Here is a 26354-nt window from a genome sequence, read left to right on the forward strand (position 1 = left end):
CACTTGGGCGATTGGTCAAGATTGCCAATAATAAAAAAAAAGCCTCCAGCGTTTGCCGTTACCGTGGCAACACTTGCTCGGTACGAGAAAGACAGGTCGTAGCGTACGCCCCTCGGAGGCGGTGTCCAATGGCACTCCCAAGAAAATGAAGGATGCTCTCACTTATAGCAACATTGATGGAGTAAAGGTCGTTCCGCCAACAGCAAAGAAGCACATCGGTGCAATTGTGGACCTAAACCTTCCGAATAGTCGTTAAGGTTGCGTACAGTTTTGCTAGCTTGAAGTCTCACGCGTAATTGCGAGCTCCCTTTTTTTCACTGTAAATTACGACTGAGTCTCTTTCATCGGTCTGGCTTCTTCTTCCTTAGTGGATCGAGTTACTCTCACAGCATACCGGCAGCACTTCACGCAACAGCACCCCAAGAATCAGTGCCTAATGTAGCTGGTGCTCACCTGTTCCACTTAAGTGTCGTCGTGTTCACGTGTCAAGAGGCATGCAACTGTTTTTCCAGTGCTGTCAACGTATTGCGATTGCGTGGTGGTAAAGCACTCAGCTCCTACTCTGGAGACCGCTGTCGAATTCCCATGTGTTATATTTACCCCATACAGTTGCGACTACTTTCTCTACGGACTACAAAGAGGCTGCTGTTCGCACAATGGGACCGAAGTTTTGGCTACTTTTTAGCAAAGTGGCTAATGTGAAGGTTTCTCCTCCAGCGATGCTTTCAGTAGTAAAAGGGCGTAAAGAAAGACGACATCAGTGAAGAGAGCGATTTCTCCAGTGTCACCAAACTCAACACAGAGAAAAAGAATACTGCATTCGGCTGGTATAAAATGCACACCTCGGCGTACACTTTTCGTGCGCACCTTTCATGTTCACCTTTCGCGGTGTACAACCCAGATTGATTTTTGTTCCGTTCTGCCACAGTGCCCGTTTGTATACGTGTGGTCGGCACACTTGCCTACTGGTCTTGCGACCATGGAGTAAGATAAACACGAGAGCCGACTTGGCTATCAGAGACGGGCCCTTCACATTCCTAACTCGCAGAGCAGAGTGTAAAATGGCACTGCCAATGGACACTATTACCCAGCGTTCCCTGCGCACCAGAACCTGTTCACCGCGCCAGGCGCTACGGCGAAGCGCATTCCATCTGCTTCGGAGGCCGTTCCTTTTGGACATATTTTGGCACAGCTTCGCGGCCGGTGCGGGCCTTCTAACGCCCGGCTTGATGATCTTGTTCCACAGCCCCTCGTGGGCAACCGGTGCCTAACGGAATGAAGTTGCTGTCCCGCTCTGCAATACAATCCACAAGGATTGGATTTCGGAGTGGGAAAAGAAAATGTACCGACCACATACAGACACCTGGTCACCAGAGAAACGCTGTCTTTTTCACACTGTGTTTGATCGATTGATTGATCGATTGATTGATTGATTGATTGATTGATTGATTGATTGATTGATTGATTGATTGATTGATTGATTGATTGATTGATTGATTGATTGATTGATTGATTGATTGATTGATTGATTGATTGTGAGGTTTTACGCGCCGACGCAACGCAGGCGATGAGGCGCGCCGCAGTGGAGGGCTCCGGGTTAATTTTGACCACCTGGGGATCTTTAATGTGCGCCGAAATATCGTACACACGGGCGTTTTTGCTTTTCACCTCCATCAGAAAAGCGGCCGCCGCGGCCGGAAATCGAACCCGCGTCCTCGTGCGCAGCACCAGAACTCTCACACTGTGTTCCACCAATGGTGCTACGTTCAGTAAATAGACGAAAAATTTCGTTGTCGTCTACATCTATTACAAATGCCGACAGAAGCGAGCTATTTCTTAGCAAAGGCGATTTTGAAGTGCCGTCTGCTTTTTCTTATTCCATGTGTAAATTAACCTTACTGTGTCAAAATCGGTATGAATGCTAACCAGTCCGATCCCATGCTGAATTGCTTCGGTACCTCTGCTCGTGTCGCGCGGGGGTGTAGCCCCGTGCTTCTTTTCTTCTCCTTTTGAGCTGGATATGACAGTACGCATTGCCCCATGACTACTGCATACCACACTACAGCGCACTGCGCTCCTGAGAACTAAATCCAACTAGTCGAAACCCGCTTCCTTGTTGCTGTAGAACGCACATAAAACATACGACAGCGAGTGCTGCTTGAAAAACAACCATTGGGTCGAGGTGAGTTCGAGGGCAACACTTGGTTTCAAATCACCTTACTATTTGAATTGCTTGTACAGCTGCTGCTTTTATGAATTCAGGCTAGTGGTGAGTAGTAACAAGACAACCACGGCAGGGGCACGAGGGAGGACGCTTCGAGAAATGTTTCCGTATCACGGCTCTACATAGTACATTATGTTCCACACTTTTTCGTCACATCACTTCCCCCCTCCCTTACCTCCTTAGGATCGGAACACTGGCGATCCGTGAACTGGTTGTCCAGTTGTTCATTGCGACAGGCAGATACGACACGATCGGGCAGACGTCCCTCGAAGTCACGATAAGATAGCGACATGTGTGGATTTCCGGATGTGTTAAAGATACAATATAAATTTAATTTAAATTGAATATACGTTAAATTTATTTTAATTCTAAAAATACGTAAGCAGTCCTTATGACAGAATACAGGTCATTATCCGGCTTGGCTCTTTATTCTGGAACTTTATTTTCACAAACCAGGTCATCAGAACACGTTCCTCAACAATGCATCTGGCGTCATACGCCGGCGGCATCGACAAGATTACGGGAACACACAGTGACAGTAAACATGCAGCCCTAAGTTACTATGGGAGGTAAAACTAAGATAGCATCCGAAATTCTATGGTCACCTTATCACGCTGACAGCGTCTTTCCATATTCATTGCATGGTGGCAGCCGTACATTTCTTGTGTCAAAATGTATGAATCATTGCCACACGTCTATGGAGACTGCGGACAGCCTTCTTTAACGTTGTTTGTGTGCAGAAGCATAAATAGTTAAGTGCACGGCAGGGTAGCGGGCGAGAAAAAAAGGCGATTTTTGCGCTGTATAGCTTTGCCGGGAACCTACGAACACAGCACGAGGACTTACTATCCGTTCCGGTGCCAGCCTCGTTCCCTACCACGGCGCCAGCTCAGCTAGGGATCACTTAATCACGTACCATGATATCACTGCGCATTACCGCCTCGCTCGCCGTCAATACCCTCCTGCCCACCCTGACATGACCAACGTTCAGGAGCGCTTATGGCGACAACTGCAGGCGCACTCTTTGGCCTACCGGGCACTTCTGCACCGAATTCACCCCCCGCAATTCCCATCGCCAAATTGCCCACTCTGCGGGGACCTCGCCACATTGGTTCATTCCATGTGGGCCTGTCCTCAAGACCCCTTTCCACCCGTAGTTAATGAAGAGCAGTGGGAAGGAGCGCTGGGCAGCTCGGACCCAGAGATCCAGATACTTCTGGTCACCCGTGCTGCCAACGTCGCTTCCGGCCTGAAACCGGCGGCCACACCGCTTCCGTAAACCAGCCTAAGGCTCAATAAAGTGTTTCCTCCTCCTCCTCCCGGGTTCAGACATCTGTCATTAACTGTCGTTATATCTTTCAATAATGGCGTCATTTGAAGTCTCAGCCAACCAAACTGCGTGAAACACCGTTTGTTACGTTCATAGCGCACGATATGGCTTTTGCGTCGGCAGTGTGAGCCAACGTCTGAACATTGCGTAATCACGTTAGGGCGCAATTTCTAGCGTGCGATGTTACCCTGAAACCTTTCTTGTTTTGTTTTTTTCGAAAATGTCGTCGTACGGTTGTATCTTAGATCTGCTGGGTTAGATCGATATTTTTCTAGCTGGCCATGAATGTGGCTGAATAAAGCTCCCTTAGGACAAACGATCATTACCTAAGTGGCTGGGCGCGATTACCCGTCCCTTCACTGCGGCCGCTCACAGTTATTGAAATTCCGCTCGCGTCTCGTGATAGCGCCCATAGTTTCACATGTGGAAGACCGATAGCGCCTCTGCTGACCACAGTGAACGTACTACAACTCGCCCAATTTGGTACCCTATTATAGAATACAGACGTCGCGGCGAAAGAAAACAAGCCGCTGGAGAGAGCGCACAAGGGTGGAGCAGTGTACGAAGGCACGACGAGAGTACGGCGAAACAGGAAGCGAGCAAAGTGAAAGCTGGGCGGCCTGCGGCGAAGGGACATCGGCCGACGCAAATGGTTCGAATCCCAGATGAACCTAAGGGGGTATTTCTTTATTTATTTTCCCTTTTCCGTGACAGCTGTTTGGGTGACATTCGTATTGACTGAAAACCACGATGACTGCGGTTACTTCCAGTATTTGTCGAGACATTACACATTTTTGCCTTAACAAATGTCTTTTACACTTTGGGGATAAGACGCTGCGGTCGAGGACGCGGCGGCTGTTTTGCAATAAGGGCGAAAAACGGCCGTGTGTCGCGATTTAAACTACCCTTGGTGGTTTTGAAATCTTGCAAGGAATACGGCGCGACTAAATGCCGTGACGCAGCTTCGACACGTATGGCATCCAAGAAAGGATGGAAGAAAAAAGGTAAAAGAAAGGCAGGAATGTCAACCAGGCTGTGGCATAGTTTATTTTTATTTATTTATTTATTTATCCATCCATCCATCCATCCATCCATCCATCCATCCGTCCGTCCGTCCGTCCGTCCGTCCGTACGTCCGTCGCCCGTCCGTCCGTCCGCCCGTTCGCCCGCCTATCCATCCATCCATCCATCCATCCATCCATCCATCCATCCATCCATCCGTCCGTCCGTCCGTCCGTGTTTGTTTGTTTGTTTGTTTGTTTGTTTAAAGTACCTTACAGGTCCTGACCGAGCATTGAGTTAGGGGGGTACATAACAAAAGCGCGAACTTATCTAGATTTTCAAAAAGTCACTAGAAAGAACCGGAGTCCAAGAAAACATTATACAAGGAATTGGCCGTAAATACACATCCAGAGAAGCGCAAAATACAAAGATAACGTGTGCTATATCTTGCGCGAACCAAGACTAACATACCCAACCTTCAAGATAAAAACCACGCAAGGGTTAACAGTCACTCGATGCCCAAAAATGCAAAACACTAAGTTCGCATAAAACAGTGATAACAGATTGGAACAGTATTACGAAAAAAAGTGAGCATGAAGAAGGTTACGGGATGCGTCATGCTTAGATTCGGCGGCAATGTTATCAGGAACACCGTTCCAAAGCCTGATTGCCAGGCGATGTGCGGACAAGATAAATGCATCAGTTTTAACGTTCTGGCGGGAAAAACTATGTTGGTTATTTACCCTACGTGAAATGTTAGTCGGAACTCTAAGATGTAGCGTTGAGTGTGCTGAATTGTAAACATATTTGTGAAAAAGGCATAAAAGAGAAATGTTGCGTCGAACATCAAGCGGGTGAAGGGAAAAATTTAGTTTAATCTCTGATACATTTGAGGGGTACTTGTAGATGCGTGAAATAAACCTTGCAGCTCTATTTTGTATTGCTTCAATCTTGTTAATCAGGTATTGATGGTATGGGGCCAGATGGCGGACGCAAACTCGAGCTTTGATCAAACGTAGTTTACGAATGTCATCTGCAGCATGACGCAAATTTCGACGCAAGAGAGAGAGAGAAACAACTTTATTGAATCGATCCGGCAGTTCAGGGGAGGGGGTGTGGGAGGGGAGACTCTTGCGTGCCCGCTTGCCCCACGGAGGCGGCGGCCGTGCTGCGAGCCCGAAGGCGAGCACCGGTCGTCTCGCGCTCCAAGGGGAACGTGGCACGTGCTGGACCTTGTCTCTGTGGGTAGTCTTGCTGCTTCTTCGTCGTGGTGTTCCATGTCTTCGTCCTAGCCCCGCGTTCACCCTATCCGTTGTCTCGCAAGCGAGACGACGTCCCGGGTTTCTGCCGGTCCAGGAGCTCGAGGACGTGCTGGACGACGGCCCGTTGATTACCGAGTTCTGTGCTGATGAGCTTGCTGCAGATCTCGTCTGGCAACTCGTTGTCTTGGGTGTTGGGTGCAGGGGGCGAGCATTCCCAGAGTATGTGGCTCTGGGTGGCTCGCGCCTTCTTGCACCGTTGGCACGTGTCTGTGTGATATATCTCCGGACAGACGTGTTTCGCCCATACCGGAGTCCATATCGCTCTTGCCTGTAGTTGTCGTAGGGTGGTCGCTTCTTTGCGTGTTAGGTCCCGATGAGGCGGTGGGTATCTGTTACGGTTCGCTCTGTACCATTGCAGAACTTCCCCGTACGTTGTGATGGCATACTCTTCGCTGTTCTCGTTCTCGGCAGCGGCTTCTGTCGGGTTTGCCTCGCGTATTGCGGGGAGCGATGACGGGAGCCCGCGTCTTGTTAGCGCGTGCGCCTCCCTGTCTGCTTCCTCGTTGCGATTCGGGCCAGCCGACTCGTCCAGCTCGCCAGCATGCGCCGGGAACCACTTGATGGTGACGTTGGTTGCCAGTCTTCTGTTCTGTGTGATTGGGGCTAGTGCTCTTGCCGTAGTGGGGTACACGTTATTCTGCGAAAAGTTGGAGACCGCCGTTTTCGAGTCGCTAATTATCGTGCGGCAATCCGGTGCGTGCAGCGCCAGCACGATGGCGTATTCTTCTGCCTGCGCTGGCGTCCTGCACCGTATGCTGCCTGAGGTGACGAGTTCTCCGGTGCTTGCGTTGATGACCACCGCCGCGTAAGCGTTCCGTATATTGTGATATTTGGCCACATCCACATAGTAAGCATGTGGATCGTTGGCGTGGCTTTTGGTTAGAGCCACAGCCCTTGCTGTTCTTCGCTCTTGATCGTTCTGTGGATGCATGTGTCTCGGTACAGGTGGTATCCGGATCTTGCGCAGTACGTCTCGGGGTAGAGCGGCCGCTTCTTTTGGCGAGGTGTGTGGGATTTCCATGCCGATCCGCTTCAGGATGACTCGCCCCGTTCTGGTTTGAGCCAGGCGTTGGTATTGCGCTGTTCGTTGTGCTTCCATGATTTCTTCGAGCGTATTGTGTACGCCCAAAGCGAGCATGTGTTCTGTGCTCGTGTGGTGATATAATCCGAGGGCGCTCTTGTATGCCCTACGGATGGCGGCGTCGATTGTTTTCTTCTCGTCCGCCCGCCAGTTGTGGTAGGACGCTACGTATGCGACGTGACTGATTGCAAATGACTGTGTTAGTCTCAGCAGGCTGTCCTCCTTCATGCCTTGCTGTCTTGTGGCCACCTTGTTGATGAGCCGAACGGCTCGAAATATCTTTGTTTGTAGTTCGTTTACCAGGGTCTTTTCGTTGCTGCCCTTGTCTCTGAGCCTTAGACCCAAGACTTTGAGTGTTTTGACCTTGGGAATTTCTCCCCCGTCGCCCGTCTTGATTGTGATGTCCACTGGTCTCTCCTTGAAGCGTTTGCCTCGTGGAGTGATTAGCATCAGCTCTGATTTTGCCGGTTAGCACTTTAGCCCCGTGGGCTGTAGGTAATCTTCCACCGCTGACACCGCCTCTTGCAACGTCGCCTCGATCTGTCCGTCGCTGCCTTGCGTTGTCCAAATCGTGATGTCATCTGCGTATATCGTATATTTAACGTTCTGGATGGTGTTTAGCCTGTTGGCAACTCCAATCATCACGAGGTTAAAGAGCAGTGGGGAAATCACCGACCCTTGCGGCGTGCCCGTGCTTCCCAATTGTTTGGGCGGGAGCTGTAGGTCCCCTGCTACTACATGTGCGGTGCGTCCGGTCAAAAAGTCTTTGATGTATGTGAAGGATCTTCTTCCCATGTTGAGGTGTGATACTTGCTTGAGGATGGCCGAATGGTGCACGTTGTCAAACGCGCCCTGTAGGTCCAGCCCCAGTACCGCTGTGTTGTCTTTGGTCTTTCCGTCCATCACTTCGTGTTTTAGCAGTAACATGGCGTCCTGCGTGCAGAGTTTGGCCCGGAAGCCGAGCATGGTGTCCGGGTATATGTTGGTTTCCTCCAGGTATTGCTGCCAGCGGTTCAGCAGGACGTGTTCGAGTAGTTTCCCGGCGCATGACGTGAGGGATATGGGCCTCAAGTTTTCGATGCCCGGTGGCTTGTTTGGCTTTGGTATAAGGACCGTCTTGGCGGTCTTCCATTGCTGTGACTATTTTCCGTCTTTCCAGCACCGGTTGAAATATTTAGTGAGGGCGGATATTGCCGTATCACTTAAATTTCTCAGTGCCTTGTTGGTGATCTGGTCTATCCCGGGCGCTGACTTGCAATTGATCGATTGGAGCACCGCACGCACTTCCCACTCCTCTATATCTGCGTCTAGGAGTGCGTTGTCCGCGCCGGTGTATACCGGTAACGGATCCACCGGCGTTTCCGGGAGATATTTGTTGTTGAGGCGCTTTTTCACCTCGTCTTCGCCCAGTTCTGTGACCGCCTTGTGCAGGGTTCTGTTGAGTATGTATTGTTGGGTTCCTTTCGTTTGTTGCTCATCCAGCAGGTGCCGTAGTAGTTTCCAGGTCTTTCCCTTGTGTAACTGGCCGTCTGCTTCTTGACATACAGCGTGCCACTGCTGCCGGCACACCACCTTACTGTGTTTTTCGATTTCGATGTTAAGTTGTGCTATTCTTTTCCTTAGTTTCCTGTTGTGGCGTTGTCGTTTCCAGCGATTTTTAAGTGAGTTTCGGGCTTCCATGAGGTGCGCTAGGCGGCTGTCGATTTGCACGCCGTCTGCTTCGGCGTCGACCGTTTGCGTGGCGCTCTGGATCGTGCCGTTGAGCAGGTTCGCCCATGTCTCAATGTCTTCTATGGTTTCCGGGCCGTTGGCTTCTAATTTCTGTCTGTAGTCATGCCAATCCACAATGTGCTGTTGTCTGCTTTCCTTGATGTTGCCTCTGATGGGTATCTCTATCTCGAGGATCTTGTGGTCGCTTCCCAGTGTCTCCTCGGTGTTTCTCCATTTCACCCTTAGTGGCCTCGTGGTTTCGCCCAGAAACGTCAGGTCCGGGTTTGTGTCCCGCTGCGTTGATGTTAGTGCGTTTCTTGTTGTGGTTTCCAGGTCGTTAATCAGCTGGTAGCCCATTTCTGTCATGTCGTCCAACAGGTGCTGTCCCTTCTCGGTGGTTTCGGGGTAACCCCAGAGTCTGTGCTGTGCGTTGAAGTCCCCTGCAATGAAATTGATGTTGTCCCCGGCGATCTGCTTCGTCTTCTGGATGAGTGCCTTAAACTTTTGCTTGTGTTGCCTTGGGTTGCTGTAGAGGTTGACTACCGTGATGCTCGTGCGCCTTTTGCGTTTGCCGGCCACGATTTCAGTTGTCACGTGTTCAATAGCGCTGCGTGGCACGAGATCGTGTTCTATTACTATGAGTCCCTTCTTCACCAGGGTGCAGACTCCCCTCCCCTTTTTAGATCCCGTGTCACGGGCGCTTGGGGGGGATTTCGCAAACGATCTGTACCCTGGTAGCGTCGGTGCTTCGTTGCTAAGCGTTTCTTGTATGATGATGACGTCGGGCGTATTTTCGGCTTGTAGTATGTATTGTTGAAGCTGTGCTTTCTTCTTCTGAAAGCCGTTGGAGTTCCATTGCCATATTATTAATTTCCCGCTGCGCTGTTTTCGTGCTTGGTGGTTACCTTGATCCTTTTTAGCTGTGCTATCCATTATGGTTGGGTTAGGTTCAGCGCTTGTTGTGGTATAATGCCTGCTGCAACGAGTGCTTGGATGATTACGTCTATCTTGCGATCGAGTGCGTCGACTTTCTGCTCGAGTGCTCCGACTGTCTGGTCTAGGCGGTCTATTTTCGTCTCCAGTTGGTCCTGGCGTTCTTCGAGTCTATCCAGCCTCATGTTGACCCGTCTTTCCCGTGCGACTTCGAGCGCCCTCCGTTTTGGTGCTGGTCCGTACGGTCTGTCTGTCTCTCCCGTTTCGGTTTCGGCGTTGTCGTTGTTCTCCGCGCTAGGTTGTGCTTCCATCTCGATGTTATCTTTTTCCTCCTCCCGTGCCGGGGGTTGCGGGGTTGTTTCTTGTACTCTTGGCTGGGGCGAGTGCTCCCTCAGCTTCAACGCTTGATTGTTCTGCGCATCAAGGAATGAGTTCAGCCTTGCAGTTAGCTCGGCTAGGCTCCTCTTCAGCTGCTCATTTTCTTGTCGCAACGCTCTGTTAATTTGGTCTAGCGCTGCATTGGTGTGTACCGTTTCTTGGGTTTTGGCGGCTTGGGCCCAGTTGAGCTGTCGCGCCGGTTGTTGTCTTCCTTGGTTGCAGTACATCTTCTCTTGCGAGGTAATTCCCCGGCTCGTGGAGCGGCCTCTGCTTTTATCGCGTTTCCTCGAACGGCTGCGCCCTCTTCGGGTTCCAGGCGTCTCGCCTTGCTTTTGTTGCTGTTGTTTCCATTGTCCTCGCGAGGGCGGGGGCAATTCTGGGAAATCCACTTGCCATAGTGATGACCTTTCATTGATCTTCTTTGCCCATCTGCGCTGAGTGACGACAAAGGGCACTTTGTATTTGCGTGTGCAGCCTTCCGTCCCCGTGGCGTGAGCTCCGTTGCACAGCTTGCAACGTGGCTTGCATTGCCCGTCGTGGTCGGGTGCCGGGTTCGGTGCGCCGCACGCGAAGCAAATTTTGGTCTCCGGCGTGGGACACACGTCGGCGCGATGTCCGATCCTCCCACATGTTCTGCATACGTCGTAGTGTTGCTTGTAGATTCCGCACGGAACTCTGCACGGGCCGTACTTGACACTCCTCGGAACCTTCGTCCCTTGAAATAAAATGACCACCGATGTTGTATTGCCAATTCTGTGTGCTTCCAGCGCTAATGGGTTGGCCGGGTGCACAATGTCGTTCTGTATGTCTTCGTCCGTGGCGTCCAGCGCTATGCCTCTGATGACTCCCTTCGCCGTACCGTGAGGGGCGGTACGGTAAGCGTATGTTTCGTAGTTCTTGCCCCCGATGTACAGGGAGCGTACGTTTGCATATTTGTTTGCTCGATCTTCATCTGGTGTGCTTACCACGATGATGTTTTGCGTCGGGTTTGTGCAAATGGTGTCCGCCATGGCCACGGTTTTGGCAACGCTCGCTGCTGTGATAACTGCCGATAGGACTACGTCAACCTCGAGCCTTGCGAGGCAGAGTCCTCCCCTTGGTCTCATGATGACTTTCAACTCCTCCTTCGGTAGATTTACCGGTAGGCGCGATGCTTTGGTAACCCGTGCTACGATTCGCTTTGCTTGACTCTCACTGAATTGCGAGGTTGACTTGCTGTTTTGAGTGTCCTTGCTAGCCTGGGACTTGACTTACTTGCTTCGTTGCGGTGAATTTCCAACCTGCGGTGTCTCTCGGGTTCAGGTCGCTGCCTTGGACCGCGATAGCGGTGCGGCCGGCGTTGTTGAGTACCTCCGTCGTCCTCGACGGCGTGGTGGTGTTGTTGCTCTCGTCGGCGCCAAGTTCCATGTCCTCCATGGCGAGGGCCGCAAAACGGTTGTGGGTGACAGCAGCGTTGGGTTGAGATGATGTCGAGGCCATCTTCGGAGTCGAGGAGCCGAACGCGGCGAGCGCCGGGGTTACCGGCGTCTCCGGGCGGCCGGCGCAGCTGTGCGCCGCGGCCGAACTCGAGCTAAGCCTACACTGTAAAAACAATCCGTAATTTTACGGACAAATTACGGACCAGATGGCCGTAATAAAACAGAGCCGTGTTCCGTTTGATGCCGAACAAAGAAAACATCCGTAATTTAACGGAAGTGCGCTCCGTCCCTCAGTATACGGATGCTCTCTCCGTTACACGTCAAACGGAATGTTTTTCTGCTTTGCAAAATACGGGCGTTTCTTCTGTATGATGCGGAACAGAAACAGGTCAGTTTATTAATAACTGCAAGAAACGTATTGTCGTGTCGATCGTCGGGAATCCATCGAGAAGCGAAAACTTCGCCTCGACAACATTCGTGCCGTAATGAATGCGGCTCTGTTTCGTTAGTTTCTAAAGTGTAATAAACTTAGTGAGGACCATGAGGCCCACACCGCTCAGCACGAGCGCTGTATCGTATACGACACTCCGGCGACGTCGCTGCCCCGGACCTGAAAACTGCACATGCGTGTGTGACCGGCACACTTGTAGAAAATATAAGGTCATTTGGGTGCTGAAGCAGAGTTACGGAAGGTAATTTAGTTCTTAAGGAATCAATATCGTCCGAAGTATTTAGCCTAAAGCTTAAAACCAAAGCACAGCAAGCACTATTCATGCAGTGCGAAATCGCAGTCGCAGCCAGTCACACACATTTTTGCGAGCGCTTTCTCAAAACAGCGGAGTTGATGGCGATCAACTATTGTGGGGGCTTCGCGGAACCTTACTGCGGAAGCGCTATTTAAGAAATCGCACTTCATCAGCCAGAAAATCTGTAAGGCAGCTGTAAGGCAGGGTGGGCATCCATGTATGCAGATTGTTCGGCGCAATGGTAGCTTTCGGTGGTGCAGTCCAATAAAATTCCCCCGCATTTCCCCGAGGGGGAGAATGTGAAAGTGCAAATGCACGGCTGTCGGCCCGCTTGCGGCGCTTGCGCTCGGCCCCCGCAGCCCACCGCCTCGCCGCCTTCTCTTCCATCTCTTCCATCGGGTTTGTAGTATCACGTGTACACCACGCAGTTATGAAGCCGCTATAACGCCGCTGAATCGCCAACGCACGCCGCCAACGCACGCCGCAGGGGAGCAACCGAAGACCGGCTTTTGATACATGGGGCAACTGTAACTGTAAACTGTAAATATTCAGTAAGTCTGTTGCAAAGCTGCAATGGCTGCCAAGACCGTTGCGCCGACGACCGCTTGCGAGTTCGTCACCTACATGCCTGCCTGTTTTGGCCTTAATCCTCGGACCATCGGTTGAATGCACCATCTCTGCCGCTCATCGGGTAAGTTGATTTCATCATATGAACATGCGCTGTATGCAAGTTGCGCTCGTACCGTTCTAGTCATCGAAATCGCTGCGTTCGGTCACGAACCGACGTCTTCGCTTGCCTTTGTTCCTCGTACAGCAGAAAACCTCAGAAAAAATGTGGAGGTGCCACAGTTAGCGAGCTGGTTACTATTATGAAACATTCCCTACGCGGTGTGGTCTTTCTATCATTTTGTGTCCCATCCCTACTGAAAATATGGCAACGATATCCATACGGCATGAATGATATCATAAACATTTCAACGACATGTCTTCGATATCGCAGAGATTTCAATACGATGTCGAAGAAGCTTTATGACATGTCATTGACATCGTAAGGATTTCAATGACTTATCGTTGTCCTCTGCCATCGTAAGGGTCCGATGTCGCAATGACTTCAACGACATGTCTTTGACATCGGAAGGCCTTCTTCGACATGTCGATCTGCTACGATATCATAAAGGTCTGTTATCGCATAGAGCGGAACGACATGTCAAGAAAAGATCGACAACATCTTCATGATATGAAGATTTCAACGATGAGTCGTAGAATTTCTGCAGTATGTCTTCAAGGTAGTCTTACGACGTGTTACATATCGCACGAATTAGCCCATTGTGCCCTGTGGTTTCTGTAACATATTGCAGACAACATATATTCTGCCTTGTCAGCACTGGAAAAAAGTACAAGGTACAGTACAAAATAAAGTACAGTACAAACGCTGACACTTTGCACTCTCAAGTTTACTTACACAAAATTCAAATTCTTTAACCTTTGTAATGTAATGTAAATTCTGTAATGTAATGTAAATTCTGTAATGTTTCTACGGGTGCATAATTCAAACTCGGTCATTCAGTTAATTCATAAATTGCACTTGTCCACGCTAGAAACTATCTGCTTCTTCATTACCACCTGCTAAAAATATGTGTCTAAATATCACTAAACAGTTGAAAGTTTAATTTAAGAATGTCAAGACCTCAAAAAAGAATGTTTTGCTACTAAACCAACGTTCGAAATAAAGCAAAACGTTAGTGTAGAGCATTGTTGTTAGCCCTACTCAGTATTCAAAGACCGTATTAAGTTTGGTCATTTTCAAAACTGTCATTTTTGACGTGACCCAATTTGTTGAAAATGACCAATCTTGTTATATAGGTCCTGAAAGTTCTGGTCAGCAGTAGAAGAAGAATTAACTAGTTGTGGACTTTTCACCTCTGTTTTCAGTTTGTTTTGTGTAGTTTAGCCTTCAAAATGCTAAAAAATGTCATTAAAATCCATGTCCAAACATAACGTGGACTTTTGTCTTTGCCAGAGTGATATTTATGACGATTTCTGCCCATTCAACAAACTTCCAATGTCCTGTCAAGTTTGCAACAATGAGAATTGACTATGTGCAAAGTAGGGTCATTGAATACAGAATTTTTTTACTATTATATTAACAAAAATTAAAGATACTGAGCGACTGCACTTTTTCATCTTCATGGATAACCTTGTTGGCTCTTCGCAATGCGGGCTTTGTAGTAAATTGCAGTGGTTAAGCTCCTATTGCCCTCTTGTTTTTTGTTCTTGGCCATGTGTTCATCTGTGCTTGTCAGCAACTGGTACAGCCTGCTTGTAAATGGCACGGTACAACCCCCCCCCCCATTCTATTTTTTTCCTGTTGCATCTCTTAGTAATAGTCATTTTCATAGTTTTGTTCGCACAGAGCGTTTGTCAACCCGGTCCGGTGGTGTGCTTGGCTAGACACAAAGGTGGATGTGTTTCTTAGTCACGTTCTCTTTTGCAGTATTGCTGTACCCGTTGACAACTGCATACAGATTTCTGGTGAAAGGCGCCGTAGAGTCCCCACACCTCTTTTTTTCTGTCGTATCTCTTGAAAGTAATTTCTGTGTACAATGTCTTTTATTTATTTATTTATTTATTTATTTATTTATTTACTTATTCACAGAATATTGCAGGCCCATTTAAGGGCCTCAGCAGGAGGGGCAAGAATATAATACTGCACACAGCTGTAAATCAGCAAGAACAAAAAAAAGATACATCAGATGCAAAAGATACAAAAAGATACATCATGGGTCATGGTTCAATACGATCAAGTGTTGGATCAATATGATCATGGATCAATACGATTTTGAGAGTGTTGCTGTGCTTACTGCCCACCGTGTTAGCCTTGCTTCAAAATTTCGGTGCTTTCGACATCTTTTTGTTTCTTAGTCAATAATGTGTGTGTGTTAGGTTTTAATTCATGCCCTCTCCCTCTGCTTCTTCATTCTGTTACCTATATCCCCCCTACATACACACCAGCAGGCATTTTTATGTCTGCCCAAGGGTTGAACTGGTACTCGGACTATTTGGTCGACTGTGTTCAGCCAACCATTCAATAACCCTAAATTGGACTGGGCGATCTAAACACACAGCTCTTCAACCCTGTTGCAAAGTGAACTGACAGCATTATTAGGTGACATTTAAATATGACACGTAAAAACACAGTGATTTCTACTAATAGCATCTTCGATAAACTGCACCAGTCACACCGGGGCGCACCGGTGCGCCTCTTCATCCTTGATCAACTGCGCCGGTGTGCACCATCTGTCCTCCATAAACCGGGCCACACCGTCGCGGGGCAGTTTTTGGCTGCCCCGCCACACACTGAGGGAGTCGACGGGGCTCCGGGGTGCAATCACAAGATACATTGCGAACAACGCTGGAGAAGCGGCTTCCTCCACCGTCTGCTGCAGCGACGGTAGTGATGCCGCATCGGTGCACTTGTGTGAAGGTGGACAGAGCTGTATGTTGTTGCTGACAAGGATGACTTACGAAATCATTGGGCAATGATGGAGTAAAAGTAAAAAGTTTATTGGCATAGCTTGCGACGGGCTCCGCACGGAGGCAACAACGGCCAGAGATTGTAAATGAAGACATGAACTTCGTGTACTGCAAAGAAGGCTGCATGAATTGCCAGCCAGTTGGAGATTTGCATCCGCTTCGTTCGATTGAATTTTCATGAACAGTCACTGCGGTGCCTAGACCATCAAGCGGAAGGGTGGACAGAAACAGGCACTCGTATCATGGCTTTAACGAAGATGAGAATCAGCTTGTATGTAGCTGTTTAGTTGAAGCGGTGAAAGTGCATTGTTGCGCATGTGTGACGGATATGGGTTTAATGTACACATAGTCATTGCCCTTCAATAAATATCACTTTCTAGTAGCGCTGTGTCACATTATGCTGCTGTATTGCCACTTGTGAACATTTTTATGCGTTGCTTTCTTAGCTTAAGAGATGGTGCTTGGGTAGAATTGCTCAGTTTGTCCTCGATCAACGCTCCATGCCGGGTGCACATTGTCACCTGGCACTGTGCGTTGCACCGGTTTTGGGGGCAACCCCGGTGCGTGCTTATTGAGGACGTTATATGTTGACAACCGACCAAAACTAAAAAGCACCATTTATCATTTTCAGTGAAATTGACACCCCTTGTTCCTTCAGGGAATGTTTGTAAGGATCTTACTGGAAGATGCACAAGTTGAGCACAAACAAGGGTTCATCCAGAATTTCGCTTTTGGGGGATTGTCCAAATTCTCCTCATGGGGTGATGGGGGGATTTTGAGTGGGGAGGGGGCATTGAAGAAATCCCTGTTTAAACTTTACAATGCTCCAATAGGAATTAGAGTATTTGAAAACAGCTGCTGATGGGACATGCTTAATCCATAAAAGCACATAACAAGCTGGGGCTTCAGCATTTTTTTTTTCAGTGAAACGTACCATGTACAGCCAAACTGTTCACTGTGAAGTATTTGTTTCTGTATAACAGCACGTTGCGCCGTATCCTCCAAAACAGTGCATGATCGACAGACGCTAGACGTACACATTTGTGCCCTAGCTGCCTGTCCACACTGTATTTTTCCTTTTTTAAGTAACAGTCAGACGCCCTACCAAACAACGATGTCAAGACATGCTTTGGCTCACACCAAGGCAAGCACAGTTTATTGCTGCAGCCTTGGTTGCTTTTCTTTAGCGACAAACTCAATCGGCTGTGCAGATGTATTTTAGGGTGTGTAGGCAGGGATTCTATCTTCTATTTTCACACGGGCCGCTGGGAGCGGCCTGTAATATTCTTTTCGCTCGTCGCTACCGCACACTGTACCTGTTTGCTGTACCCATCACGGTTTTCGCGTCGTTCGTCGCTTCGGTTGCTTTCTCATGTTGCGCCTTGAGCTATGCCCACGTACTCTAACTACTTCAGAGGTTTTCGCTGCTGTCAGCAGTCGTTTTACACAACAGGTTTGCTGTCATTAATTGTCGTATTAGCGTGATGTGGCTTGTCTGCAAGATCGGTGCGTGACAAACAAGCGTTACCAAACTAGCGGCGTATTTCACTTCATTCGTGGCTACCCTCGCTTGCATGGAAGAGATCGGGAATGATCTGAGATAGCTTTGTTGGGTCAAATAAGGGAGCTTTGGCTATATCGCTTGTAAAACTAGCGTAGTTGGCCTTGTCAGCAAGATCGGTGCGAGAGAAGCAAGCGCTATAACTGCCGAAATGTCTAAACTACGATCAAAACAAGACGCAAGCAACAATATCCATTGACACTTTGGTAATTATACTATATTCTTAGCCCACCAAAACCTCTTGCTAGGATAGTGCAGTGGTAGAATACTCGTCCAGCGTTTTGATAGTCGCAAGTTCGAATCTCGGCGAAGATTTTTTTTTTTTGTCCGTGAGGAATTTAATAGCTTTTTTTTTTACAAGGGAAAGCGCTTGTTTCCTGCTTCCAATCACGTCAACGTTGGCGATTTGTTCCGTCTCTTTCTCTAAAAAAGGAAAAGAAACCGGAATAAAGGCCGTCAAAACTATCGAAACTACTTTAACATCAATGTAAATGTGTCAGAGTTTTTCATTACTATGTACTTCTGCGTATGAAAACCTCAATTTGAAGATATAAACTTGTTATAGCTTTCAGAAACGAAAAGATTATTGCCAATATTCTCGTACTAACACGACTTTCGTCAAACTGAGAGGTGCGCAATCCCGCGTTTGTGCTGTGCTGTTTGCATCAGTTTTATCTGCAGATTTCCAGCTGAAATCAAACTTATAGAAGTTTTATTGCGCGATGTCAGTCCTTCCAACCTACGCATGTGTTGAAAACATGGGCACTGGAAGAACGATCATCGCCGCCCGCCTCAGAAGACTGCGCGTCAAAAGTGGATGGCATTGCTTCCGAACAAAGTGTATTGGTGTTCGCAAAGTGAAGACGACAGTGAAGAAGGATTTTACGTAGGAAACATCGTTCCTGCTAGGGTAAGTAGGCGTGTTTTATAAATCTGTACTTGTTTGGAACGGGTTCTGGTGTTTATGGGTCAGCGGTTCACTAAACCCCCATCTCATTTTCTCTTAAATCCTAGGGGACTTGCGTACTTTCTGGGCGACCTGGATTTACCTGTCCACGGTTTCCGCGGCAGTCAGCATCAAATTACGCGTAAGCTAGACCTTAACTACGACGCTCGCGCTGTAGTAGAGGGCTGCTAATTATTTGACATGATCACATCACGCGAGGTTCTTTAACACCTATGCGTTTTTGCGTTATGTGTCTACCAAAATCTGCCTTCGCGACTGCAGATCCCGTCGAAATTTCGCGTGAGCGGCACAACGCTGTGATCAGTACACATTCGTGAATGCCTGCGGTATACGATGAAGTAACGTGGACAGGAGATGCCCTGGAAGTAGTGTACATGCGAAAAAGCGGGCACTTGATTCCGTAGGAGCAGCTCGCGGGAACTGTGGGGCTCGATATCAGAGGCATCTGCATTGTTGTAAATTAGTGATGAAAGTTAAGCAAGGTGTCAACATCCTAATATCCCGAAATTGAAGACCATACAGAGACTAACAAGGAAACTGTAGGCCCGCACTCTCAACTCGATTTATATTGGAGAATCGAACTTGCAAAGACAAGCTAGGCAATGCAATAGAGGATCCTCAACAAGCACACACTAGTCCCTATTGAAAGCTATGGACCCAGATAAGCTGCTAGCATGCGTTCAATGCAAATTAGCGTAGCGGTAAGCTTTGGATATATCATAAATACCCCAATCGCATTACTGGCGTGTCTAATAAACACATCGTTAATGTGACCTAAATTTCACTTTGGATGTTGCTGGAATGTTCTTATTATTGCCTTGATGGTGAATGTCCTTAAGCGATTACAAATCCACTTGATGTAAGCATTTGATCTTTGCGTGGCCTTCTCTTGTATTTCAACTACTGTCTGTGCACTCACAGATCGTGTACCTTCAGGTGCTGCTGCTGGCTGTCCTGGGTCGGCTGCCTGTCAGTCCAGTTCCCAAGGCTTTGCTAGGGCCTCCCCTGGCCAACCACCTGCTGGACCTAAGCTGCAGCCGGCCTTCCCTTGGTGCTCTGTATGCTTCGCCACCAGGAAAAGCCATTCCTTTGTCTGTCACCTGGCACCAAGTCACTTGGCACACCCCTTCAAACGCACGTCATTTCCTCGGCCCCAGGCACTGCTGCCATTCAGCGCACCCATCGATTATGTACTTGCAGGTTAGTTATTGCACATTGTGCAAACTTCCATTGTCATGATGTATACCTGTTAGCAGTGTTCTAGCCTCTGGTTATTGGAAACATTTTCGTGAAGCAGTGCTGTGCATTTTAAGCATGTTATTGGTTAGTGGGGATATTCAAGAGAATCTGGAGGCGCAGGAAGAGAAACCGAACTTTGTTTTAAAGGGTTCATTCGCATGGAATCAAGCCAGGCAATCCTTTTAAAATGTTTCTATACATATGCAGCGGGTGTGGAGAGGGCCTATCGGTAATCCACATACTCATTCAATGCAAGGCACTTGACATAACACAATGCAAACACTTCCAACAACTATACACATGACATATTCCACTTCTTCTTAGGAGACAAGCCCATGTTTTCACTCAAACGTGTTTTCGAGTTTCTTACCGACGTAAAATTTTTACATCTCATTTCTTATCATGCATCTTGACAACCTGGCCCTTTACACCAGTCATCTTAATTATGTTGTGTCTTACTTTGTTTATTTTTACTGAAATGTTTTACTTTTACTTTCATGTCGCTCTCATAACACGACTTTTGTTTGGCGCTCTTTGCCCTTAGTTTGCCTTGCGCCATTAAAACCTAAACACCATCATCATCATAAAATCTTTCTATAAGGCTTGAAGAACTAACCATACAAACTGACGTGGAACTACTTTCTATTTTAGGTAAGCTTAAAATTCCACCTACTTCAGATCCTACTGGTATTATTTACAGTGTACTGAAAAGTACAATCCACACTGTAGAATTCTGATGGCGCTATTTTCAGTCTCTCGACAGGCGCTATTCTCAGTGATGGGTGGATAGCCGAGGTAGTACAAACCTTTCCATCTGGGTACCGTGCTTCACCATTAAACTACAGGCCAATTTTCCTAACAAGCACCATATGCAAGGTTGTGGAACATTTCATTCTCTCTCAAGTCACCAAGTACTTATAAAATTACATCATCATATTTGAATATCAGCATGGGGTTAAGAGTAACTCACAAGGGTTACTCTCGTAAAACGCAACTTTCTGGGATTCTTCAGTGTCTACATTCATCCATTGACGCAGGTTTACACACTCCTGCAGTTTATCTCAATTTTTCTAAGGCATTTGATCGCATTACACACCGCAGACTACTTCTCAGACTTCACCGTAATGTCCTCATTTGGATCACGGATTTTCTTCCTTGTTGAATTAAAGGGGCCCTAAACAGGGTTCCAAATGTAGCGATTTTACGTGCTGTGCGCTGAAGGAACAGCATCCCGCAAAAAATGGTTTAAAAGTGTTAAGTATTAGCTAAGTTATTGTTCAATAAAAAGGGTTGGCAATAAGGCCTGGAGCTTTCACCCTGTCCTCGCACCTCTTAATCGGTGTGAATGCTATGACATCACTGACATGCACAAGACCACTTAGAGACCTTACAGTTTCGAGATACACACAGCCATTGACTCTGCTTGTCACGCTTTTCTTTTTTAGCAGGCGACGTGTATGCTCTGCCCACTGCTGGCTGCACTGAGCTGAGTGGGGCAGTAAGCAGGCGGGCCGCTCGCACTGCCGTGGTTGCGTCGGTATGTCAGATGTAGAATGGGGGAAATGAGTGTTTGACGGCCAGATAGGGGGGTCCCAAACACAACATGTTCGCTGGTGACTGTAATTGAAGATTTCCACCTACGATTGGCGGTTCGCTAGCATTTCTTGCAGGCGGCGCTGTTGCAGCGAGCAGGTCCCTCTAACTTGCGCAGAAAAGGCTTAGCATCGCCGCAGTTATTCAGTCACCACTTTACGAAGCTGAGCTGATGACGATTACCAGCGCAATCTTTCACTGCACTATTTCCCCCTTTCATGCATTTGTAAACTGATTTCCAGCAATAGTCCCCCTCTGGCGGACAGGGACAAGTTTTAACTGCTGCGGTTCATGCCATATCGCGTATACACTGCACAGCGGGGTCCTTGTCGACCGTGCAGGCAGATGCTTGCCACGCTCACACTTGTAGCGGCGATTCCACCTGCAGAGACTCTCCGTGTTTTTCGGTGTTATTCATACTTTGCAAACAATGCACTATATCCACAAACTCAGCTAAGCTCATGTAACGGATGGCGACGATCGACATTTGTTTTTCCAAAGATAGCTGTGCTGTAGTGCCGTTCGGCGGAACCGCCGAACCATGCACCCGCATTTCCACCGCAGCTGGGAACGCTGATTAACTGCAGATTTTAGGAAACCCGCCAAAAGCAACGCTGTAGTGTTCAGCACCAGCTTTGCCATGAAGGTTGCGTCAGAGTCGCAAAGTTACGTCAGAGTGTGTAAGAATGGCGACAAGGATTGACAGGTAAACAAGGAAAGAAGCGAAGACCTTTCTTGCACTTTTGTGCAGCATTCGCTTTACGCAGAGGTATTATATTTGGTATACGTTGTCGTGAACATGTTGTCTAGCAATTTTGTATTTGAAACCACTACCTTCGGAAGCCTATTTAATGCCCCTTCAAGTTAACGTCTGCTAATACCTCTACTTATTTTGCCCCCATTAATTTGGTGTCGTCCAAGGCAGTGTGCTTGGTCCTCTACGTTTTAAATCTATTTTTATCATCTACCATGTTGCATATCTTCCCGTGCACATCTCGTCGCAGACGGTGTTGCAGTTTATCGCACAATATCTTTCGACAACCACCATCAATGATTAAAGCACTTCTCTGGGCTAGTTGTTCATATCACGCTTGGGTTAGATTAATGCGCTGCTTAGGCTTACGATACAAGGATGGAGACAAAGAAACACACAACGCAAATGGGTAAGTGCAAACAAGCAACTATTTGTTCTTTGGAACGCCTCCAACAGCTTTACAGAAAAGAGAAGAAACAAACACTAAAAAAAGGGTGGGGGGGGGGAGAGATTTAAGGCGAGAAATGAAACAACGAATCTTAAAAAGCTGACTCTCATGCCAATGGGTTTCACAAGAAGTTCCATTTCTAGTTCCGTTTACACGTTGACGCGGAAATCTTAGTTCTGATTGCCGAGTTTTTTTATGTTATCTGAACACGAAACCAACCAACTTACAGGCTACTGTTCCGTTGAAGCGGCAAGTCCGTTTAAGCGATTTCCATTTATCGAGATTATACTGTATATCAAGGAGCTCTGGGTGCAGCTTTTTGCTTTACTGGAAGCTGCACTAACATGTAAACGTCTGGTTGCAGAATTCAAGATAGTGGCTCAGCTTTTAAATTTTATGTCAGTACTCTTATAATAGTGGCGAAGGATAGGGCAGATTGCATTAAATGGTTGGCATTAAGGGTTGTACAACCTGGGCACCGCCGTAATATTGCCATATATATGAACGTGTTTCATCTTTACAACAAACAAGTGAGAGCCAGTACTTTGTGCGTCTTTGCGAAGTCTTTGTCAACTTTTCACGTTGTCATCATATTTATGTGTCTACCAATTTGCCCAATGGCATGTTTTTTTTTTTTTCAACACCACTTTAAGCAGTGGTGACCATTCAGACATGGACACCGCTTAGTTGACACGGGTATTGTAAACCTCATTGCTAGGGTAGTGGTTGTTTGAAGGTGGCATATATCTGGATGCCACCCGTCAGCCACTAGCAGTCAGCAAAGCAGTGGGTGCCATCGTCCTCCTTAGTCTACTTGCAGGATCCTAGCTATTGCAGTTATAGGTAATGCAAGCTATAAGAGGCATAATAACAGCTTGGTTTAATATGAACTGCACTATAACAGGTTTTTCAATGTACTTGTTTCCATGAAATGTTGTAGTGCTCCTCAATTTTGTGGGTTTTGGCATTCTAGGTCGACTTTGTATACTGAAGTGTCAAGTGCACTACAAAAACCCTCTGCCCCATAGTAGCATTAAATGGCTTATGCCGGTTGCGACCCTTATTAGTGAGACTTTGCCAAGTTTGGTATTTTATTGTAGGAAATAAGGGACCTCTGAAGATATCTTATTTTTGGCATAAACCACTGCTTCACTGAATATTATAGCAATATTGCGGACAATGGCTTTAGTGAATCTTGCAAATATTTCTCGAACATCAAATAACCAAACTAATACTGTTTTACATTTGTGCTCATAAATATCCTGATGAACTATTGCAGGAGGCATCTTTAAGAAGAAATGCTTCGTAGTGTGTGAGCAGATAGAGCTGTTTGGAGAAGGTATGGACTTCACGGAAGCGATGTGCGTGGAATTTCTTCTCTACTATGTATTCAACATGGTGTACCCAGGAAGCGTAGCCACAACACTGGAATTCATTCAGAGGTGAGTTTGATCATGCTTAACCTACTCTTTAGACAGGTGTCCTCATTCCAGGATGCCTTTAGCTCGGGCTGCATCGACACCCCTTCCAATTAAGCGTACCTGATCTTCGAGGGGTGAGCTGGCCAAGGCTCTCTCCCGAAGCTTTGTGGAAAGGTGGGTGGCGGAGTCTAGGGTAGAGTCGGTGCCACCACCCACTAAGTGTTCAAGCAAACACCGCCTGTATAATCATTGATTCATTGCATAACGCGTGAGCGAAAAATGGCCAAACAGCCACTCTCCTGCTGCTCTCTCCTACCCTTTCCCACTCCGTAGCCTTCCTGCGTGCTTTCATGTCCGTCGGCCAGCGCCGCTACTCGGAAACTGTGCAAAATAGTTGGCTGTTTGTTTAGCGTTCCTCAGGCAGCGCTCCAACGCTTTGTTGTTTTTCACCATGACTGTCTGTCTTGGTCTGTTGCTGATAAAACCGCGCCACGGGCGCAAAATCACTTGTACTGCCGCAGGCTGGTGCCGGCTTTGCGCGCTTACCTACGTGGATCACCGGCCCCGAAATTTTCTGAGTGGGGCATCCCCGCTCTCTCCCCTCTGCATTTTGGCGTTGTTTTGTCACCGCTGTTCGCACTCCGCATCAGTACGCAGTTTTAAAATTGAGGACTGTACTGTAGAAGTGCCCAGACAGTGTGACCGGGCCCTCAGCTGCTTATCGTTTTGTTTTCTATAACCTTCTGAAATTTACAAGCATGTGATATTCTTGGAAAGTAATGGTAAAAGTGAGTGCCTGAATAAAAAATGTGTATGCAATTTTTCTTGCCTACATCCTCCTGAGAGAAAAATATCAGTAAAATATTGGCTGTACCCTCGGAAAATATCGTTTTTCTGCTCGCTATTTGTCCACCCAAAAATTAATATGTTCTTACACTACTTCAGTTCCGCCTTTGTCAGCTATCTTTGGAAAAATACAGCAAGTATGAAGCGAGCGACGCGTTGAACGAGATCCCCAGTGCGGCCCAGAATTAGCGCCATATCGCAGCTAACATGTGAGCGAAATGGCTTTTGAAACCCAACATGCAAGCTGACAGACACACGTCGTAGAAGTGGGGGCAGTGTTCGCGACTCGCGAGCAGTGACATAAAACGGGATGTCCGCCAGCGCGTGCCACATAGTGGATTAGTGCCTGAACTAAGCGTCCCTACCCTGCCCATTGAAAAGCACGCGACGCGTTAGGCAATGTTTATACAGGCGGCGTTGGTTCAAGGGTCAGAGGCTCACCCAGAAGCAGCAAAGTGGAGACAGTTGTGTGCAGTCAGACCGGAGCAGTCTGGTCAGGGTGTTGGAAGGTGTTAAAAGGGCCATGAAGACAAAATACGAGTTTGTTTTATTTGAGGGAGTTTTATAGTACCCCTGGCACTTGTCCAGCAGCAAACAAGGATTTGTTCACTGAGAAATTAAACAATTTAAGCCAACATTTTGATTCTCCCGCTGAATTGTGTTTTGGGACGTCAGCGAATGAAGGGCACAAATAAATTGTAATAAAGAGCGGTACGTTTGTAGTGAGGTGGGTGGCTGCGTGGGGCTGAGACATAATCTGGTTTGTATACTGAGGTCATAGCTGTCGAGAAGGACAAGGTTTACTTTTCTGCTCAAAGAACAAGGCGCATTTAAAAGCATTAGTATGAAATACGCATGCAGCTCAACTCAACTCCTCAACAGCTATGAACTCAGCATACAAACCAGATTTATGTCTCAGCCCCACGCAGCCACCCACCTCACTACAAACGTACCCCTCTATTATAAAAATTTATTTGTGAAATATTGCTGCAAGCATTATTTCACTTGTCAAATATTTGTGGTTAAAAGGGGTATGCGCCTGTGTAGCATGTGCTACAAGGTGATGGTTTTGTGTTTGCTCTTTACTAGAATGGGGAGTATGACCAATCCACGAAAAGCAGATTGGGCATGCTACTTTTGTTTAAACCATGACGCTTTCAAAAGCGTATTTGTAATGTTAGCTCTTAAATGCTACAGGCACAGAAGGACACGACCTGCCCATTTTTTTTTTTTGCATTCAGAATCATTGCAATTCATAGGAATAGGGCTGAAATAAAAATTGTTCACTTGTTTATCTTACAGACAACTTTTCAACATAAATCCTCTGAGCGGCACCAAATGTGACGGAAAGCGCAAGTCACGAACCAGCGTGAATGTAAAGGTTATGAAGCTAGCGCAGGCCCTCCGAATGATCCTCTGAAGTGGTAAGTAGAAAACCTGCACATTAGGTCATTTTGGGACACTCATTTGTAGTGCTGCCTGGGCACCATGCTTAAAGGGACAGACAACTGATTTGTGTCGCGTATATGTTGTCTAGCTCATATGAAAGCCAGCGTTTTATATTGCCCAGTAACCACAAGCAATTTCTAAACAAATTGGGGGAAATACTTTTAATTTGGCAGAAAACTTCCTGAAATGGGAAGGGTGGCGGTTCGTAGTGTCGAAACTTGACACTACAATATGATATGTGTCCCTGTCACGTGACCTGCAAACCTAGCAGCTACTGTAACTGCTGAAACGTTTATTGAAGTATTGAAAACCTTTCAATACAAGTATTTGTACAAGGTTAAATTGTATATGTATTTCTAAACATGCCGCCCACCGTCACTGGGGTGCTCTCAGTGTGG

General features: G+C 47.4%; 1 long non-coding RNA gene and 2 pseudogenes across 2 annotated transcripts; 1 reads left to right on the forward strand and 2 right to left on the reverse strand.

Annotated features, from left to right (window-relative positions):
* Positions 1-5810: 5810 nt before the first annotated feature.
* Positions 5811-9107, reverse strand: LOC144164498 (uncharacterized; annotated as a pseudogene).
* A 494-nt stretch (positions 9108-9601) lies between these two features.
* Positions 9602-11459, reverse strand: LOC144178018 (uncharacterized; annotated as a pseudogene).
* Positions 11460-17877: 6418 nt separating this feature from the next.
* LOC144177322 (uncharacterized) lies at positions 17878-26121 on the forward strand. 2 transcript variants are annotated; one of them, XR_013323821.1, is made up of 4 exons: positions 17878-18149; positions 19128-19406; positions 23520-23682; positions 25810-26121. It is a non-coding gene; the product is annotated as an uncharacterized LOC144177322 (long non-coding RNA). The 2 variants fall into 2 exon arrangements; XR_013323822.1 differs by having other exon boundaries at positions 19143-19406.
* Positions 26122-26354: the final 233 nt, after the last annotated feature.

Source organism: Haemaphysalis longicornis, unplaced genomic scaffold (assembly GCF_048455015.1).
Source record: "Haemaphysalis longicornis isolate Haplotype H1 unplaced genomic scaffold, Haemaphysalis longicornis Haplotype H1 scaffold_1, whole genome shotgun sequence".
Lineage (NCBI taxonomy): Eukaryota > Metazoa > Arthropoda > Arachnida > Ixodida > Ixodidae > Haemaphysalis > Haemaphysalis longicornis.